The 19,429-nt window shown below is 46.8% G+C and overlaps 1 long non-coding RNA gene across 2 annotated transcripts in view; it reads left to right on the forward strand.

Annotated features, from left to right (window-relative positions):
* LOC108408850 (uncharacterized) overlaps positions 1-19,003 on the forward strand; it is a 67,637-nt gene extending 48,634 nt beyond the window's left edge. Inside the window, exon 4 of one of the 2 annotated variants that reach the window (XR_012126671.1) lies at positions 15,627-16,819. This is a non-coding gene — a long non-coding RNA (uncharacterized lncRNA). Of the gene's footprint in view, positions 1-15,626; positions 16,820-18,228 lie in introns of those variants that run through there. The other variant, XR_012126669.1, reaches the window with a different exon arrangement.
* Positions 19,004-19,429: the final 426 nt, after the last annotated feature.

Genomic DNA, 19,429 nt, shown 5'->3' on the forward strand with positions numbered 1-19,429 from the left:
AGACTCTCGGAGTGGACGGGATTCTAGTGACTGACCTGCCACCGTGGAAATAAAGTTGGGTATAACCCTTTCACCCCAAGAACGTTCCACTGTTATTTGGTCACGCTGAATCCATAGTGAACTTTCCCAGGGCTGAAACCCATTGGCAAAACAGGAAGTAAAGTGGATTTCTTTACCCTTGGTTCTATGACATGGCCATCGTTGATTTTAACAAGAATGATGTTCATTTATACATCCATCCACCCAACCAACATTTTTTGATTACTTACCAGGAAATATCCTTGGTACTGGGCCCCCTTTGGGAAGTATGTTGATACTTAAGAGGGGAGACAGACGTGCAAAGAAATACATATGCAGATTTAATGATTAAAATTACATACAGGAATGCAGGCAACAATTGATTCTGTTCAGGAAGAAATGTGAGGAAGATTTGTACATAGGAAGTAATGCTTGGGCTAGATTGTGAAATATATGTGACTGTTTACCAAGCAAAACCAAAAAAAGGTGGGGGCGGGGGTGGGCGGTGGAAGAGAAATACTAGCCGGGAAATCGGCACGAGCAGAGCTGTCACCACGGCACAGCGTCACCCAGAATGCAGGAGAAATGCTTTAGGCCCAAATGGCCAGAGTGGCCTCAGAGGGCGAAGGCGTGGGGAGGCGACACGGCCCCAAGGCTGAGCTGGACAGCCAGGCAAACGCCCTGTGGGGAGGGCCTCGGAAATTTGACTTTTATCCCTCAAATAGATATGAAGACAATATGAAGAATTACCAGGAAATTTTAAACTAAGCAATGTATTTATCAGTGTTGTGTCTTAGAGACATCGTTTATGAAAATCTGTTGGTTAGATAAGAATAGAGCTGGCTTGATCCATAGCTTCTCACACTGCCCCGTGTTGATTCATGGGCCATCGTCTACCCGGTAGGAAGCTTCCAATGGCAGCTATCCTTTTCTCTTCTCTCCATGCTCCTCTCCTCTTCTCTCCTCTCTTCCCTTCCCCTCCCCTCTTCTCCCTTTTTTAAATCAGTGCCTTTGATGAAGACATTGGAGGCCTGGATAGGGAATTTATCAATGAAAGCAAAGTGATGGGAATCACTAATCTACAGTTTGGTACAATCAAAATTATTTTAATGGGGTGGAAGCAATGTGAAGTAAGGTAACACTGCCCCCAGAGGCAATGTGACACCCTGAAAGAAGAGAGCAAGTCAGGAGAGGGAGAGAGGAAGCCTTACAAGTAACTCTTCTGAAAAATACCTCCGTGTCATCTGCCTCAGAGGAGGGGACAGCCCTGCCCGCTTGTGCCCGGCAGTGAGGTGGGTTTGGGTCTCCGCACCTTAGGAGGTCTATTCGCCATGTGGAGTTACTTCCAGTGGAAGAAAACAGCGAAAAGGGTGAAGAGTCTGGGCTCCGTGAGATGATACAAGCAATAAAGAAACTAGGGATAATTATCTGGGAAAAAGATACCTTATCTAAGACATGAGATCTATCTGTAAATGTTTGAAAACATATGGAAGAGAGTTTGGAAAACAATTGGGATGATTTAGTGAGTCAGTAGAAATTCTCTTGAGGGTCTGTGGTGTCAGGGGGTCTATTCTGGAGGGAGTTTCCCTCCCAGGGGTTATTCTGGAGATTCAGGGAGACTAGTAAGAATAGTTCCCGGTTAAGGCACTCTACATCTGTTGGTGGTTGTTGGATAGATGTAAATGTATTTCGGTGTGCGTGCTGAATGGGAGATGAGAGAAGACAAGAGTGGACACATATTGGGGCTGCATTATAAAGGAACCCTCATGTCATGGGAAAGTGCAATCCCAGATGTGTCATGTCTGCTGTGTTTCATGTGTTAAGCTTCCTTTTCTATATTTACTTTGGAATACAGTTGTAGGCCAAAGAGAGGCGCATTCAGAGTAAGGAGCTCTGGGTCAGGTAGGGGGGCCCTGCCATTTACTATTAAGAGACTTGTAGTGTCTGAGTCTCAGCTCCACAAGTAGCATCCTATGTTGAATGAGAAGTTCGACTCCCAGTGACCTCCCCAATCCCTTAGCTCTGCATAGTCTCATTCTGAGTCTCTGTGTCTGTTGGAAATGGTGATGGAGGAAACGTTATTTGTGGTGTAAGGTCTTCCTAGCATTTGCTACGAAGATGGGATTCTGTATTGGATATATATCTTGTCCTGTTTCATGTAATACAAGAGATTACATGGAAATCTGTTAGTTTTGAGGGTTGACTTGAGTAGAGGTATGTTTAGTCAATATTCAGGGGTTGAATACCTCCAATATGGGTATGCTTATTTGCATGCAATGAGTTGAGATGAAGATTCATTTACTTTAACATAATTGGGTCATGTGAATAATATGTTTTCATGTAACCAATTTCCCCTCACCAAACCTGAAGTTTTAAAATGAAAATACTGTAATGAAATTGCTGGAGTTGGTACATAAAAATAAGTAAGCTAACTTCTTTAGTATCTCCCTAAAATGTACCTGTCACTGTTTTGGGTCCTTTATTATGTGCAACTTATTTCATAAACATAGAATCCCTAAGAATTAAGTACCGATGAGTATCTGAGGCTCACGGAAGTCACATAGCTTCCCCAGAGTCACAGGGCTTAGTAACCAGCAGACCAGGGATTTAACCCAGATCTGGGACCTCAGAGCCTTTGTCTTTTCCATTCCAATGAGTAAAGCTTCAGGAATGCAACTGGGAAGACGAAGGCTACCCCTGGACCTACTGGGATCTCTTGAGGTTTACACTGTTAATGAAAGCAGTCAGAATTATATTGCAGAATTTTACCATTACACGTCTAGTTGTCCTTAAATGAGCACTTTTTAAGGAGATAAGAATATTAATAGACAAATAGATAATAGGCAAATGGGTGCATGTATGTGTGGACAAACTGACAGACAGTTGTATGTCTTTGCGCTTGTGCAAGTTTAGGTTAAAGTTACAAGTATATATGCTGAGTTGCCAAGCTTACTGTTGTCATCACTTCTCTTGAGCACCGAATGGAAGGCAGTTTGTGAAAAGGATTTGTAATCTTTTTTGTGTATCATACATGCTTCTCTGAAACTCTTATGATGACGTTTTTAATTCCATCGGTCCCCTCCCTCCCTATTCCTTTGTGAAATGTGCTAGGCTGAAGGCAGGCTGGCTGTCCCCAAGCTGAGTGTCCCTCCCAGGGGTGCTGAGGAAGCCGGTGGTGGGCTCTAAGGCAGCTCCTCCTCCTCCCGCGACCCCGACCACCCCGACCGCCCAGCCACCACCCCACCAGAGAAAGGGCTCCCATCAATTCTTACTTAATCTGAAAACATCCAGAAGCCGTCACGTCTACCTTTGCTTAGCAAAGAATAAACAGGCCGTTCAGGACTTGCTGTAGCAGCGGAGGAGACCCTGCACGGCGGTCCTGTTACAACGGACAGACTGTGTGTTACTTGCTGCTGAGTCTCCAGCACTTACCATCCTGCCCTGCTCATAGTGGGCCTTTGATGGAGGAGGAAAGGAAAGCAAACAGAAATCCCTGTAATATACAATTCATAAGCTTCCAAATAATGTATTATTTGTGGTCCTAGATTTTAAATAAAACACCTAATGTGGAATCACCCTTAGTCTAGGAAACAATCTGAAAGTAAAAATCTGCAGTATTTCAGCAGTGATCCTAGTTAGCTGGTAAGAAGTTATTCAGTAATATCCTTAAAGCAGTTTGGAAAAACATCCCATTTGACCCAAAGGAATTTCATAAAGCCTTTTAGCCACTAAAGGAAAGAAAAGTTCTACTGCATTTTTAAAATGTTGTATGAGCCCATTTGTTTAAACTAAACACTGAAGTGCTTTAGATTTTAATGAACCTAACTGCAAATGTAGCTAAAAACAACTCACTGGGAACCAGATGGTGCGGCCACCATTGTGAGCTGGCTTGACTCTCCTGTTGTCTGACGTGCACGTCCATTTAGCTCCCCAGAACTCTCAGAGCAAAGAGGCTATTAATTCTGGGAGCCTCTGTACCCCATTCACCCTCTCCATTCCATCCTGCCAAATTAACCCATCCTTCCCTTCTTGGAAATTCATGCTTTCAGTAAAGTGTGTGTGTGTGTGTGCGTGCACACATGCGCACGCCTTTGGAAGGAGGAGCAGTTGGAAAGGGATGCTGCCTCCCCAGCTTTTCATCTCTTTACGTGGCATGGGGCAGCCCAGCCCTGCACTGCAGATGAACACTTCCAGGGTTCTAGTTAATGAGGACAAGAAGAAAAACGTAAAGCCTGTCAGGCACGCACAGCGAGTTATGTCTTGACTGCAGCTCTCAGAGCACTGGGTGAGGGGCGAAGGCAGTGAGACAGACGATGTAAAACTCAGAACTATGGTTCGGTGATGCTGTAGAGAGTGCCTGACTGAAAAGTATGAAAACTGTGTGCTTCTCGGTTGTGAGCACAACTTTCTAATTTTTGCCTTAACCTCTGTGGATTGTTGATGTTTAGCCAAGTTGGTTAGACAGTTTGTTTTCTCTGTGCTCCTTCCATATGGTAGTCACCTGTGTCATTCCTGTCCGTTTATGGGTACTTGGGTCTTTTTCTAAGTCCACATGTGTGAAGCAAATGGCAAGTCACAGGATTCTTTCAACCCTCTTTGTTCCAGGGCTTAATGTTAGAAGCTCATTACATCTTTGATAATCTTGGTTGGACTCTGATGAGGGTCAGCATGTGGCCACCGGGCAACGATTTCAGAAGTAATTATCAGCTGCCAGTTGACAACTGCCAGTTCTTCCTTAATCCTAAAATCTGAGGCCTCTTCCATCATCTGTGAGATACGTCTCTGATGGTGGCCCATGAATGGCTGCCTTCGGTTAAAGATGATGTTTAAATGTTAGATCTGTGCGTACAACTTGACGTCAGCACTCTGCCTGAATGTAAGGCCTACATCTGAGACTTGCTCCCTAGCCGTTTACTAAACACTGTGTGCCAGGTGCACAGTCCCCCTCCCAGCACATGGTTAATGACTTTGTGGGACATAAACTGTACACGTGAAAATCACAAACAGGTCATCACAATACATTACAAGGCTGACAGACTCTTGGAGATTTAAAGGTGACGTGTGTGCGCACACGCACACACATGACAGTAAACTGAGCTGTACGAGGAGTAGACAAAGATAACTGGTTACTGAAGTTGTAAGATGATGATCAGCCAATTGTCTCAGCTTACGCTTCACCAGGAAGATACGTGCCACTGCCACAGTTTCTGAAAGCAGGAAAACAGAAGGAAACGAGACGGGAACTAGGCGAAATGGGCAGCAAGGGGGCAAGACAAGGCCCTGTGTCCTGGAAGACGTAGAGAGGAGTCCTCGTGGGCTGGGTCGGAAAGAACTTCCCTTTTGTTTCTTGTGAGTGGGAACTCAGCTGCCCCTCGTCCAGAGGAGTCTGGGCTTTGCCATCCCTCCGGGCAGCCGGGCAGTGGCAGCAGGCACCTCGTTCTGAGGGCTGGGTCCCTGTGGGCCCTCCTGTCTTTGGCTGACAGCGCACTGGAAATAGGTGAGGGGAATTAGAGAACAGCTGGACGGAGAAACAAGTGAGTCATCCTCCTGTCTCCTAGGCCTTTATTACCTGCATTTTCCCTGGAAAGTGGATTCAGGTCAGTCAGGAAACCATTAGTGGGCTAGTGCGGCTCGTTAAGGGTTCCTCATTAGTCCATGGCTCGTTAAGGGTTCCTCATTAGTCCATGTGGGCTCTTTGTGCATTTCCTTTGTTCTGTTCCTCCACAGTGGTGGGAGTTCTAGATAAAATATTAATCCTTAAGGTTTTTTTTTAAATCATTTCCAGTTGCACAGAGATATTAAGAGTTATGGTCAAGAAGCCTTGGTACAGCTATATTTTACTGCCCACGTGTCTTCCCAGAGATGACACATATGCTTTTCATTTTGCTGCTATTTTTCTTCATGAGAATTGAGGGCATCATTCATCCTGTCAGTGAGCACAAGATGATGTGTTTGTCTCTGGCGGTAGGGGACAAGCTGCGAATGCAGAAACCAAGCCAGGTTCTCTGACTGGGAGCTCTGGAATGAGATACATCTGCAGGGAAACCAGAAGCCCCGCCAGCAGTTAGGACCGCAGAGGTGTTGGGAGAAGCTGTGGCTGTCAGCAGACGTGCAATTCAGTCCCCATGGACAGGGAATGCAATCCCAGAGTCTGGGCTGGGACGCAGGAGCAGGGATGGCTGCCCTCCAGAACGTCACATCAAGTACGGCTTGGATTCTGGCCAAGATGAGCGGGGTGTCAGTGCCCCGGGGAAGGTGCCCTGGGCAGGAGGCTCTCTGGCTCTCAGCTGCCAGTGGGAACCCTGGCTGGGCTTTACAAGAGCCACGGGATTCTCCACACCTGAGATGTCCAGTATGCTTTTATTGTCACCAAAATGTTATTTTCCATCTGAGAAGCTAGATCACAGGACAGAGTGCTGTGATGAGCATAAATACAATTAAATTAAAGTATGGTAATAATGATGTTATCCTGTCCTGAGTTTCTGCTTTGTGTTTTACGTGGACTCTCTCCCAGCTCCTATATGAGACACGGGTTCTGTTATTCTTAGATGAGGAGACCGGGGTTTAAATTACTAAGTGCCAGGCTCATGAGGCTGTTAGGGTTGGAGGGGGGATTTGAACTCCTGTAATGCTAAGCAGCTGTGCATGCTCCCATAATGGGAGGCATATCAAGGCACTTAAACCTCTTTTTATGTTGAGCATGGGGATAAGGAATTCCCTGTGCTCCGTGCAGCAAATACCCCAGTCCTTCCAGCACAGCGCCCCGAGTCCTCACACATTCCAGGACCCAGCGGAATGCCATATGACGGTGAGCCGCGCCTTGAGACCAGACACACCTAGGGCTGCCTCCTCCATGACTTCAGTTGTCTCCAGGCCATCTCAGAGCAGCCAGGCAACATCTCAGCCCCTTCTTTAGAACTGGAACTTGCTTCTCAAGTTTAAAGAAAGACACAAAGGACATTCAGATCTGGGGAAGTGGAAGTGCCTCTCAGCAGAAGAGGTTTTTTTTTTCCTGATTTCTCACACCACACTGAAAAAAAAGAAATGCTGTCAAACACCCATCCCTAGGGAGGTGCCGAGGACACTCTTTGCAGGATGGAGTTGCTTCCAAATGTCCTTCTGGCATCACAAAGAAGCCCAGGCATCAGAGTGGGGTGATCGGGCTCCATCTCCCCCACTGGTGGTAATAAATGGTTCTCTTATGTGTCCGTAGGAAGGAGTCATGTGACCACTCAGCAGCTATTCACTCTCTTTAAAATTCTATCTGAACTTGAAGGTTAGTGCAAATTGGCTAGAGGGGAATGTGGGAATGTAGTATTCCTGAGATGTTCATGAACTAGCTCCGCATGAGTGTTCACGGCTAGCCTAGCCATTTGTCTTCATGTGTGTGGCTTTCATTTTTGAGTGTTCATGAAGTATTGCAGAAAAGAGTTTTGCAAGTATCTCATTTGGTTAAGATGATAGAAGATAGTGACTCACTTGGTTAAAAGTATTGCAGAAAAGAGTTCCCCAAAGTCTCACATTGGGAGACCGGGCTGTTCCCCAGCAAAATGTTGTGCCTCTCTTGACTGTACCACATAAGTGAATTAACCTCTTTACAGATTTTTTTCCTCTTCCTTATTTTAATTCTCAATTGGTATTTCTCCAGGCCCCGGGCCTTGGGAATTGCAGCATCATTTGTTGAATTTCCGGCAGTGTGAGAATTTCTAATCGCTCTCTCTCAGTTCTCATGGGCGGTGAAGCAGGCATAGGAGGCAGAGAAGATAACTGAGGAAGAAAACAAGACTTGGAAATGTGCTGAAGCAACAGCCACGCTCCAAACAGGCAGAGTCGGGAGGCAGTGGGCCCTCTTCCTGTCTCCTCGCCAGCGGTTGTGTTCCTTCTTCTTCTCTGGCGACAGAGTAGTGAACGCCTGTCTTGCTGGCTGCTCGGAATACTTCGTTGTGCAGCCCTCCTACTCCCGCTCTCTGTGCTTCTGTAGACGCCTTCCTTCTCCTCCTTCCTCGGTGACTCTGCCCTCCCCCCCCCCCCCCCCGCTCTGCGCTGCCCGTACCCCCTGGGAATATGAACCCGCGGAGATGGGACACATTTCAAAACCGCTGAGGGCTTAGAAAGTACAGAGCGAACTCTTGTCATGTTCAGTGTCCTTCCAACAGAGGGACGTTTCTGAAGCGCCGTGCTGCAGCCACCCCTGTGGTCTCTGAAGGGCCCCCTGGATCTGAGCCCCGACACCTGAGGATGTACAACAGACTCAGCTGCGTCCCTTTGGGCCCGTGATGCAAAACATTCCTCTGCCTGTGTGCAGACCCCTCAGCTCGACTTATCTCATCTCCCGACTTCTCAGATAACTTTATATTTACTGTGGCTTTTGAAGAGGTGTTATGCTGGATAAGTACTTAGGCTACCAGTGAAGACCTTTTTGGAAATTTGCCACAGCTGAGGTGTTTTCAAATCTGTTGACGAGCTGGTGATGTATAGGTAGTGAATAGAAAAATAGTCAAAACTTGTATGTGGAGTTTACAAAACAGGGAACTTTGGAAATGATTTGTAGTTTGATTCTGAAACTGTGTGCGCTGTAGGTAAACCGTGGAATATCACTTATAACCAGACAGCTTTAGAAAAGGTACTGTTTCCTCATGGAGAGTGAAGCGATATTACCTGAGGAATCTTTTTGGGTTTTTTGAACCTGGCCTTTTCCATAAGCCAAAGGAGTGATTAATCATTTCTTTGCCCATATTAGGTGTTGCTGGCCAGAGGTTTCAAGAACTTGACTCCTTTTTTTCTAAGTTGAATTGGCATCAAATATAACATATTGCAACTTCAAAATCAACTCAGCAGAATAAGATGTGGTTATGGACCAAAAATTAGGGGATGAGGAGTAGGCACTGCAAATTCAAAGTGGTTTTCAGATACATTCAAAATGGCTTTCTGATTTTGAATCTTTGAAAAAGCCATATAATTAATCATCATACTAAATCCCATTTTATTTTGCTTCTCAGAACACAATTCCCAAAGCCATTACCATATTCCAAATGAGAACATATTTATCTTGCTTATTCAAAAAGAGGGAAAATCAGATCATATTTTCTCAGATGGCTTTTCTGTTTGTATGTTGCATGTCACTTGTTTCTGATTATGAAATAGCATTAAAACAATGGGTCCAGCACTAGACTGGACCAACCGGTGGGTGTAACACAGCTGTGGAAGCCTTTTCTCGCCCATGAACTGCTTAAAGTGAAGTCGTATTTATGAAACAAACAAGATATAAAAAAAAAATCAGACATTCTCTAACAAATGAGTATGTTTTAATATTCAGAGGCACGTGTGGAAGGCAGTTTCACGATGATTTAAACATCAATGGTGTTAGTGCCTAGAGACAAAGTTCATTTTGAGTGCAAGTCTCCATGGTTAAATAAAATTGGGCATATTATTTATGCTAGATATCAAATAGTGTAGGTAGGCAATTCGGTTCTTGGTAATTTAAGACCCAGCTAAGCACATATATTTTCTGAGTCTCAGTTAAATGAACAACCTCACAATAAGGAGCATCCGGCTATGCCCCACCCCTGCCCGACGCTGCTAACCTGCCCTGACCAGCGGGAGTCATCTGAGGACAGTGCGTGGAAGGTTGATAACTGCTGTGGACTTTTCCTACTTCTCATTTGTGGGCCCAGCTCTCGCTGCGTGTCATCAGAATCATCGCCCGAATGTGTTCTGACATCACCTCAGGCCTCACACGGTGGGAGTGACCAGCCTCATGCTAGCTCAGACCAAAGTCTCGACACTCTTGGAATTACCATCTTTTAAAGGACTCCCTGCTTCTTCCTCCTCTAGAACGTTTGCATATCTGTGCCCTGGTCTCTGCTGTTTTCTTGGTCTTTCCAGACCATATGCACATTCCAAAATGTGCTCTGTTTTGGGCTCATGTCTGATAGGTCATTGCCCACCTTTAAACTACTTAGCAGTGGACATAAATAGGTGGCAACTTTTGTTGGGTTTGACTGGTTTTCCTGCTGCTGTTTAGATGAGCTTCAACAATTCTTTGGCCACACAAACACTTTCAGATACACAGATCACATTACACTCACGGTCATTAGTTGTTCGGTGCCTTTCAACAATATACATCGTATCCGGCAGTGGTCTCGGACACCACCAGTGATGACTGCAGAGGAATCTAAGGAAAAGGCCCATCTCCAGCATGGAAGTCAGAAATCCCAAATGTAAAGTAATAGTGGAAATGTGTAGCATTTTTAGAGCATTACACACTTTCCAGACTTTCATATGTCAGTTCATTTCATTCATTCAACGGCCCTAGGTGTCATTCTGGCTTTACCTGCGGAAGCTGAGGCCCAGCGGGATTGGAGTGGTTTGCCCAGGGTCACCCCGCTCCTGGGTGTATGTAGTGCCGGTGGAGAACCAAAGGTCTCTGGCCGCAGGGGCATCGGGCTCCCAGCGCCCACAGCTGGAGTAGCTGGAGCCCTTGCTTTTCTCTGAGTTGGCTGCATGGCCTTGGAGAAGGGTAGAAGGGTTTTGCCTGTGGGCACAGGTTTTTCTAACAACCCCAGCATTCCTTTTTCCTGTTCTCTCAGATCTACCAGTTTTGAGCACTAGAGACTGAAGAAAAGGCATAATTCAGATTTCCAGGAATCCTTATCCCTGAACACTTTGGGGAACCAGGGCTGGGTTACATCTACAGTTTTGAGTATATTTACAACCTCCCCTCTGTCAAGAAGCTCTCCCCTCTGTCAACAGCAGTTTCCCAGGCAAACAGGGCCAGTCGGGCTCCCCAAGGCCCTCCTGAGAATGGGAGGGTGTGACGCTGCCTGGAAGCACAGCTCCCCAGCAGGCCCGGGGGGCAGCCTCCGTGCAGGGAAAGCCCAGGGCGGCTCCCTGAGCTCATGACATCTGAGCTGTAGAGAAGTTGGGTGAAGTTTGGTGGGGAAGTTGTAAAGGCAGAGACGTGGAGAGGCCATGTGGGCATGGCGAAGAGCCTGGCCTTACCAGCATGGGTCTTGTGGCAGTGCCTCCCTCTGCTCATCCATGGAATGGGGGTGATAACACCACCTGTTTTACACGGGTGATGGGGGGATTATGTAGTAATCAATGTAAAGTTCTAACCTGGCAAATAAGTACTCAAGAGAAACAAGCTATTAGCGACTAGGTTAGTGAGAAATGGAAGACGTAGGGAAAATCTAGGTAGGTTGGCTTGTATGTCTCCAGCTGACCACGGTGACCCTGCCTGCTTCAAGGGTGGGTGACATCAATAGCTATGGAATAATGATATGTGAGAATGTGTGAATAGCAGGCTTTCCTGCAGGCTCCTCACTTTAATATATAGTAAGGGGCAGTAATAGCTAATGTCATAGTCAGCAAACAATTGACATATTTCCATTTATCTTTTGTAATGAATTATTCAAGATTGAATTATGCTAACGTTTACTACTATAACTCTATTTGAATATGCCTATAAATGTGAAAAGTCCTAAGGGCTGCCCAGAATGGGGTTTAGCACTAACTATCTGCCATGGGCCATGAACATGGCATTTCTACCCCAGTCTCGCGTCCTCACCCTCCTTAGATTGCCTGGCGATGGTCACGAGTTCCTGCATAATTCTTCCTCAAAGAAAACTGACGTTACCATTTGAACAAATATGAGCTTCACATTTGGGTATATGCCTCTGTCCACCTGGTCGGAGAATACGTGATGTGCCATCTCTATTCTCTAAATCACCCTAATGCATCTGGGCATGTACAGGTTGTGGGTTCAGAGTGTAGTGAAATAATGGCCAATGCGCTTCAGGCTGGATTTATGCTCCATGAGCTAAAATGGTTCTTAACTATTTTTGTTGCCACATTAGATAGCCATTCACTTTTAATGCATTTCTAATAAGAAAACACTATGCAAAGATGTATTTTAGCAGAATTTTATAAGCCCTCTATGCTAGAGGTAATAACCAGCATCCTGGAAATAAACTGTCACTTTCACTTGCATTTTAAGCCAGATCAATACCTTCCTTTCATTTATAACTTGGTCCTAGACTGAAAGCAAAATCACTATCCATTTATTTCTTATTCAAAGGTTGAAAGAAAAGGTACCAAACAAAATGATTTTGTATAAAAAGATTCCAGGTTCTGGCAGCAAAGATCTGGATTAAAGCCTCGGCCTGCCGTTCACCGGCTGTGACTTGGGATGCCGCCGAATCTTTGGCTCGGTAGTAAAACGGGATCATATTGATGCTAGAGCTGTAACGACATCTCACCCTTGTGATTCACACCCTGGACTTATCTTGACACACGTGTGTTCTGCTTTTAAAATCTTAACTCTACAGCATCTCAATCTCAGAACACAGCCTTTGGCCCTTGGTGTTGATACTCTCTCCTGTCCTGCACACCTGCTCCTTGTTGTTGACTAAACCTCTCTTGTCTCTTCTGTCGGTCCGTCCTGTGCAGTTCTAACAACTTGTCCACCCCTCTGGGGGCTCCACAATTCCTTCATTTAATGATTTGAAGCCAATGTGCTGTCTCCTTCACCCCTTGCTCTTCCAGAATATCCACCTTAGAGACCCCTTATCCAAAGTCAGCCCAGCCGTTGGCTTCCTTCTGCTGCATTTGGGCCGCACAGCACAGCCCAGGGAAGAGAGCAGCGCCTCACCCAGTGAGCGGCCCAGCGCTGCGTCCCAGCCGACGCTGTCTGTCCTGGCTCAGTTTCTTCTCCTGCTCCCTGGAAGAGTCCCTCCAAACCTTCACTTCTTCCCGTCCCCCTACCCCTGCCCTCACTGCTCTGCAGGTGACCTTTCCTCCTGCCTTTGAGAGAAAGGGGCCCTCGGACAGCTCTCCGCAATGCCTCGCTCCCCCTCCACACCCCGCACCCCCGTTCTCGTCCCCGCCCTGCCTCGGGGTGGGACTTTCCTCTCCTGTTCAAGGCTCATGCTCCTCCGTGGGCGAGGGCCCCCTCCCCCTGCTGTTTCTGGTGTCCCCCGCCGTTTTCTCAGAATCGCCTCTTCTCAGCACACAGACATTTCCAAGTGATGTCTTAGCATCAGTTGCCAGCTCTTTCCAGACAGAGCCAGCTTTTTCCTGCTTCTTTGTCTCCACTTCGCCACCTTCCGTTGCTAGCTTCCCTCCATGCCGTCTGGCCGCCGTCCCTGCCTGGTGATCCCTCTTGCTCTCCAGGGCCTCGGAACCGCCAGAGCCAGCAGGCCTCTCCAGCCCTCGTTCCCCCGGGTCTCCCACGGCATCCGGTTCTGACTCCACCTCCTTCATGAAACTCGCCACAGCCTCTGCTCTGAAACGTCCTCCTTCCTGGACTCCCAGTGACACTGTGGCTCTCCCTTTGCCGCCGTCTAGCTGCCTTTCCTTAGTGTCCTCTGTGAGTCCTCCTCGCTCCTGAGACCTGCCGACCCCCTGGAGCTCCGCCCCCTCACCTGGGATGCCTGACGGCGCCATCTGTCTGGGTGTCTGTCTGGGCCCTGAGAACTTCGGACGTCCCAACCTGAAGTCATGTCCTTCCCCCTCCATGTGTCCCCCTGAGTAGAGTGTCTCAGCGGAGGTGCCCTTATCCACCCAGATGCACCCCAGAAACGTCAGCTTCTTCTGGAGTCCTTCTCTCTCAGTCTCCAACGCCCCATAAAAAGTCTGGTTGAGGCTTGTTTGTTTGTTTATTCCTTGGATCCATTCTCTTCTCTCTGCACAGACTTTGTTTCATATTTTGACTAGTTTAATAGACTACAAATCTTGGGGGAGACAGATGAAGTGCAGCCCCACGGCTGGGGGCAGTGGAGGGGTGGGGAGGGGAGAGGAAGATGGTCATGGGTGTCCTTTCTGGAATCCCGTGTGATCCTGTGACTCCGGCGTAAACCCTTCGGCGTCACACTCCTTAGTACAATGGGGAGCTCTTCCTGGCTGGGATCCTGTCTGTTTTCCAGCCTCATTTCTTGCTATTTTCCATAACTAGTGATGCCACAGGCATACACTGATTCTGGCCCTTCCTAGTATGTCATCCAGCACCTTTATTCTCAGTGCCGTAGACACGCTTCTCTTTTCCTGACCTGGTCCCTCGGTTCAATTATGACTGAATCAAAGTCTTACCTTTGCTCCTATTCCCGTCCAGCCCAGTCCAAGTTGTCCACTCCAGCACCTATTCTGGGTAATGTTTGGGCATCTGTCCATCATGATATCAGTTTCTCCAGCTGAGAGTTTCTGGAAACTCCCTTTTGAGAAGTCACAGCTAAAAACCCAAGATGTTAAGAGAGAAACTAGTGCTAGAAAGACTATGGGTGCAAGTGAATTCTTGAAAACCTTGAGAAATATTTTTTGTTTACTAGAAGGAAGCAATATAATAAGGTGCCATTAAGCAAATGCACACCAGTGCTGTCTATCTTATACAACTTAAGCAGTAGTTAAGATGCTGCACCTCATAAATAGTGGATATTTTGGACAAGTCATGGAACCTCTTTGTGCCTTAGTCTCCTTGTCTGTAAAATGAGGATAAGAATAGTAATACCTATGTCTTAGCTTTTTATGACAAGTTAATGTATGTAAAATGCTTTAAATAGTGCCTGACATAGTAAGCACTAAGTAGGTATTAGCTATTAATAGTTATTTTACTTACTAGCTATGATGGCTACACACTGCTTATTGTTTTTACTGAAGTGATTAGAATCTGTCTTGTTTTGAGGCATGAATATGCAGACACATTTTCTTTGACTGGTTCTCTACCCAAGTGTTCACTGGGGTCTAATTTATTTCTTGTAGTTGTTGAGTCATCCTAGTTTCCACTGTTGTCTCAAAGATGCACCCTTTTTCTGACTTGGGGAGAGTTTTGGGGTGATGTGTGTCTAAGCAAGCTCAGCTCGGGGCGGTCCAGCGTCCATTCCTCAGCCCCCTTCCCAGAGCCGAACAGCCGGGCCGGCTTCACGGCCTCCCCTGCACCAGGCGCGCCGTCTCCCCCACTCGCTCACCCTCGCCCCCCTTCACACAGGAGCTCTTCGCCCTCTGCCTGAAGGTCCACAGTCCAGTTTTCTTTGCCTCGGCTTCCTTTATGTTTTCAAGGCTGCCTTAACATAAACACAAATTCTGCTCCTCTTCTCCCCACCTCCACTTACCTTTTTCTTACAATTTCCAGCCAGACTTGATGTTCACTTACTTATGTTAAAATAGTCACAATACTAAAAATGTATAATGAAGGAAAGCCATGACTGTAAGTTCCAGGAGGGCAGGAAATACATTTTATTCCTGTTTGTATTCGAGTAGGCACTCAAAGGGAGTTATAAGAAGCAAATGAGACAGCCTACAGGAAATAGGTGTATAAATGGTAAAAATCACTACACAAATGTTAAAAGTCTAATCTAGTCTTCCTCTCTTCCATTATGGAGTACATCCTCGTACCAAGATTGGGAGGATCTAATTTAATTTTTGTAAAAGTATCTTAAAGAAATGTCTCAGCCCTCTTAGGTGACCCTTTAGTCACCTTCATAAATATTTAAGAAAATTAAAAATTTGTACCATGGTTGAAATCTATTTTTTCTCTTATTTTTAGTACAAAAAGGTGATTGACTGTTTTAATGATATTCATATATTTAACGTCTGTCATATGTTTTTATTCTCAGGCTGTGGCGTCACGGCTGTGTGGACGCCTTGCCCCGGGAGCTCCTGCCCCCCAGGCCGTCCACACCGCTCTCCCAGAGTCCTCAAACTCCCTCACTTCTCTGCAGGTGGTGGAGTTTGTATTAATTATATCTTTACTGAAGTGCAGTGTTGAAGAGTGAAAGTGTAAGGTTTTGTTTTATAGGACCCACATCCCTACAAGGCTGGTTACTTTATGCGCAATGAAGGGAGACCTTCAACAGATGGGAATTACTGTGCCCATTGATTCCAGCTTCCTCTCCCCAATCATTTCCTTCAATACCATTTTTCCTAAGAGTATCTGAGAATATTGGCAATCCAGAAAAAAGTTCATAAACAATAACTGCTGTATTTAAATGCAAAATAGGAGGCTTACAGAAGTCTTTCTAAGTAGTTTTCTTGCTCCTTTTTCAGAAACTTATAGTACTCTCAGGTATCTTGCTGAAATCCAGACAAGCTCCTATGATATATTTAGAAAGAACTAGTACGTTTTTGTTACCTAAATGCCATTGAATTAATTTTTCTAGTAAGTGAAATATATCAGATATGGGTGTGTTGATTAATAAAATACAATCATAATATTCATTTCCATGTGACTTTTATAATACATAGGCCAGTAGATTAAATTTCAAGTTGAAAACGTGATATTTTTCTTAATAGTATATTCACCTAAAGCTGTGGCAGAAATAGTATGTGACCAGACCTGGAAGTGATTTTGTCCTGGCAAATATAAATTGGAATGCAGGGAGTCCCTTCTTTTGTCATCATTTGTTAAACTCTAAGAAAACATTTTCCCCCCCAGGATAAGTGGGTATATTTGAGAATGATCAACATGTTGGTTATTTGAGTAGAAGAGTATCTTTGCTGAGACTAGGACAGCAATAAACACAAAGTTAAAGCTGTATCATGGCCTTAAAAAGACAGCATCTCTTGAATGTGTGTACATTCAAGAGATGTGGCACATATACACAATGGAATATTATTCAGCCATATGAAGAAAACAAATCCTACCATTTGCAACAACATGGATGGAGCTAAAGGGTATTATGCTCAGTGAAATAAGCCAGGGGGAGAAAGACATACCAAATGATTTCACTCATATGTGGAGATTAAGAACAAAGAAAAAACTGAAGGAGCAAAACAGCAGCAGACTCACAGAACCCAAGAATTGACTAACAGTTACCAAAGGGAAAGGGACTGAAAAGGGTGGGTACGGAGGAAGGGAGGGAGAAGGGGAATAAGGGGCATTATGATTAGCACACATAATGTAGGGGGGGGTGCACAGGGAAAACAGTATACCACAGAGAAGACAAGTAGTGACTCTGTAGCATCTTACTATGCTGATGGACAGTGACTGTAAGGGGATATGTGGTGGGAACTTGATAATGGGGGGAGTCTAGTAACCACACTGTTGCTCATGTGATTATATATTAATACCAAAATAATACAGAAGGTGGAGCATAACTCCTTCCTCCTTAAGTGACTTCCTGCACAGTATGGGGAGGAACACTGAGTTCAGGGTGGAAAAACCTGACAAACGTTGCCAGCCAGGCGGCTGAGGCTGACACCAACAGTGATAAATCATCACATTGATACATGCACCCTTAATAACATGTGATGACAGTGGCACTTCACCTCTATGGTCTTCCAGTTTAATCATGAGAAAAACACACAATTCCAATAGAGGCACACTCTCCAAAATACCTGACCAGGACGTCTCAAAGCTGTTACGGCATCCGAAACAAGGAAAGTCTGAGAAACTGTCACAGCCGTTAGAAAACAGCATAAAACCCAAATGTGATTTACTCCCACCAGGAGGTTTAAAACATTTTAACAGTAAGGTATTAACAAAAGGCCATGTAGTGGAAGCTGCTCAGGCTGAGAGTCAGGGTGGGAATTGATAAGGGCCTGGCTATACCTGGTTGAGTTTTTTAAATGTACCAGTAAGAAAGATGTAACTGGCTTAGGCGACGTCCGGGAAAGAATGTGAACCCTGCAGTACTCAGCCAATGAGGAACCAGGGGAGGGACGCACGCACCGAGGTAAATTACTGGGGCCAAACTCCCCAGGTGTGCCTGCCCACCAGACTCCCAATCCTGCCAGACCGTCATTAAAGCCTCGCTCCGCTCTCCTGTCTCCGTGTCCACTTAGTGAATTTGGACCAGTGAGTGGGTTTCTCACAGCGTGACCCATCAGTAAGTCTGAGTCTCCTGAGATGCATCCCTAATCCCTGAGTTTCTGTCCCTCTTTACGGCTACCCAGCCCAGGCCACCGTCGTCTGAGAGCCTCTGTCACCTCTCCAGGCTTGCCGTCCTGCCTCCTGCAACCGGCACAGCAGCCACAGAGCTTGGAACCCTCCGCTAGTTCCCGTGGCAGCACTTGCCGTGCCGTGGCCTGGAGTCCAGACCGTGGCCCCAGCAGCCTCCTCTGGGTGGCCTTCCCTGGCCGTCCCCCTAACGCCATCGGCCACACCCTGGTCACCCTTTAGGATTTGAGCCCCTGCCTTATTTCCCTCCCGTCACCTTGTGGTGGACGCAAGGGCTGCCGACCCGGTAGCCGCTCATGCCTCCTCTTCTTTTCCCGCAGGAAGAACTTCCGCTTTCGTCAGGAGGCAGGAAACCTGGGCGAACATGCTGGTTTCCCCCGGTCCTGAGGAGACCTTGGATATGGGGATGACTGCGCCATATCGCTTCCCACTGCCAGGGATCAGTTTAGAAACAGCATGGGCCCCCGTCCTGACCAGTGGACCCGGAGGCCTTCTTCTGGAGACCGTTACAAGCCTCCCCGCTCTTAAAGAGGGACACGAGGAGGGAGGGAGGAACGTGCTCTTTCCTGTGCCCTCTGGTGTGGACCTCGGGGCAGGAGGGGGGGATCCTCGTCCCCGCTGCGATCCGCATGCTGAGCTGGCCGCTGCTGGCAGACCCTGACTTCACCCCGGACACACTGGAACCCCCGTCATGTCCTGACTGCTGGTCACCACGCTGCTGACTCTTCTGTCCTTATGGCCCAAAGCAGGAGCTAAAACCACTTTGCTTATTTATTCCTGCTGCTCTCCTGCTCCTAAAATGTGAGCTCCCTGAGGGGAGCACCTGGGTCCCTCCTGTGTCGCTGTGGGCCCACTGCATGGACTGGGCGCAGACACACACTGCAGTGGGCACCTCAGGGCCGGTTCCCGGAATGTATGGGGACCCTGCCCCTCCAGGGCGGACACTAAGGTTACTCATTTCTGTGACTGGTGACTGGCAGGAGCCCTAAAGCCTTTGTTGGATCAACAGGCCAGAGAAGCCAGAAGACAGCTGCTTAAGAACACAATTTAATAGGGTTTACAGATTGACATGGACAAAAAAACCTAAACAATGTACCAAGTCATTGTCATACTAGGGGCTAAATGCAGAGGGCACACTCTCCTGATGTGGAGTCTGACACGTTGGGAGATCTGGAGGTATTTTCCCACTGGGTGTCCACACCTCGGCCTTCTCTAACAGATTGAACCAAACCCCAAAATTGAGGTGAAGACTGGTGAGGACTCAGATTGAACCTGTTCCCCTGCACAAGGCCCCCTGCTCCAGAGAATAGAAGGGGAGAGACTATTGACCTAAAGAGAATGGAGCCTCTGGCAGCAGCTGGCAAGGATGTCACAGTGTCCAATGATGGCAGCGCTCTGCCTGTTGATGGCCAATGCCCGCTGTTTGCAAGCTGGGCTGGTCAGTGGGGGGCAGGGGAGTGGGGGTGGAGGCAGAGGGATGCCCTGAACACCTTGGGAAGGCTGAAGGGAGAGGTAACGGCC

This window comes from Manis javanica, chromosome 17 (assembly GCF_040802235.1).
Source record: "Manis javanica isolate MJ-LG chromosome 17, MJ_LKY, whole genome shotgun sequence".
NCBI classification, from domain to species: domain Eukaryota; kingdom Metazoa; phylum Chordata; class Mammalia; order Pholidota; family Manidae; genus Manis; species Manis javanica.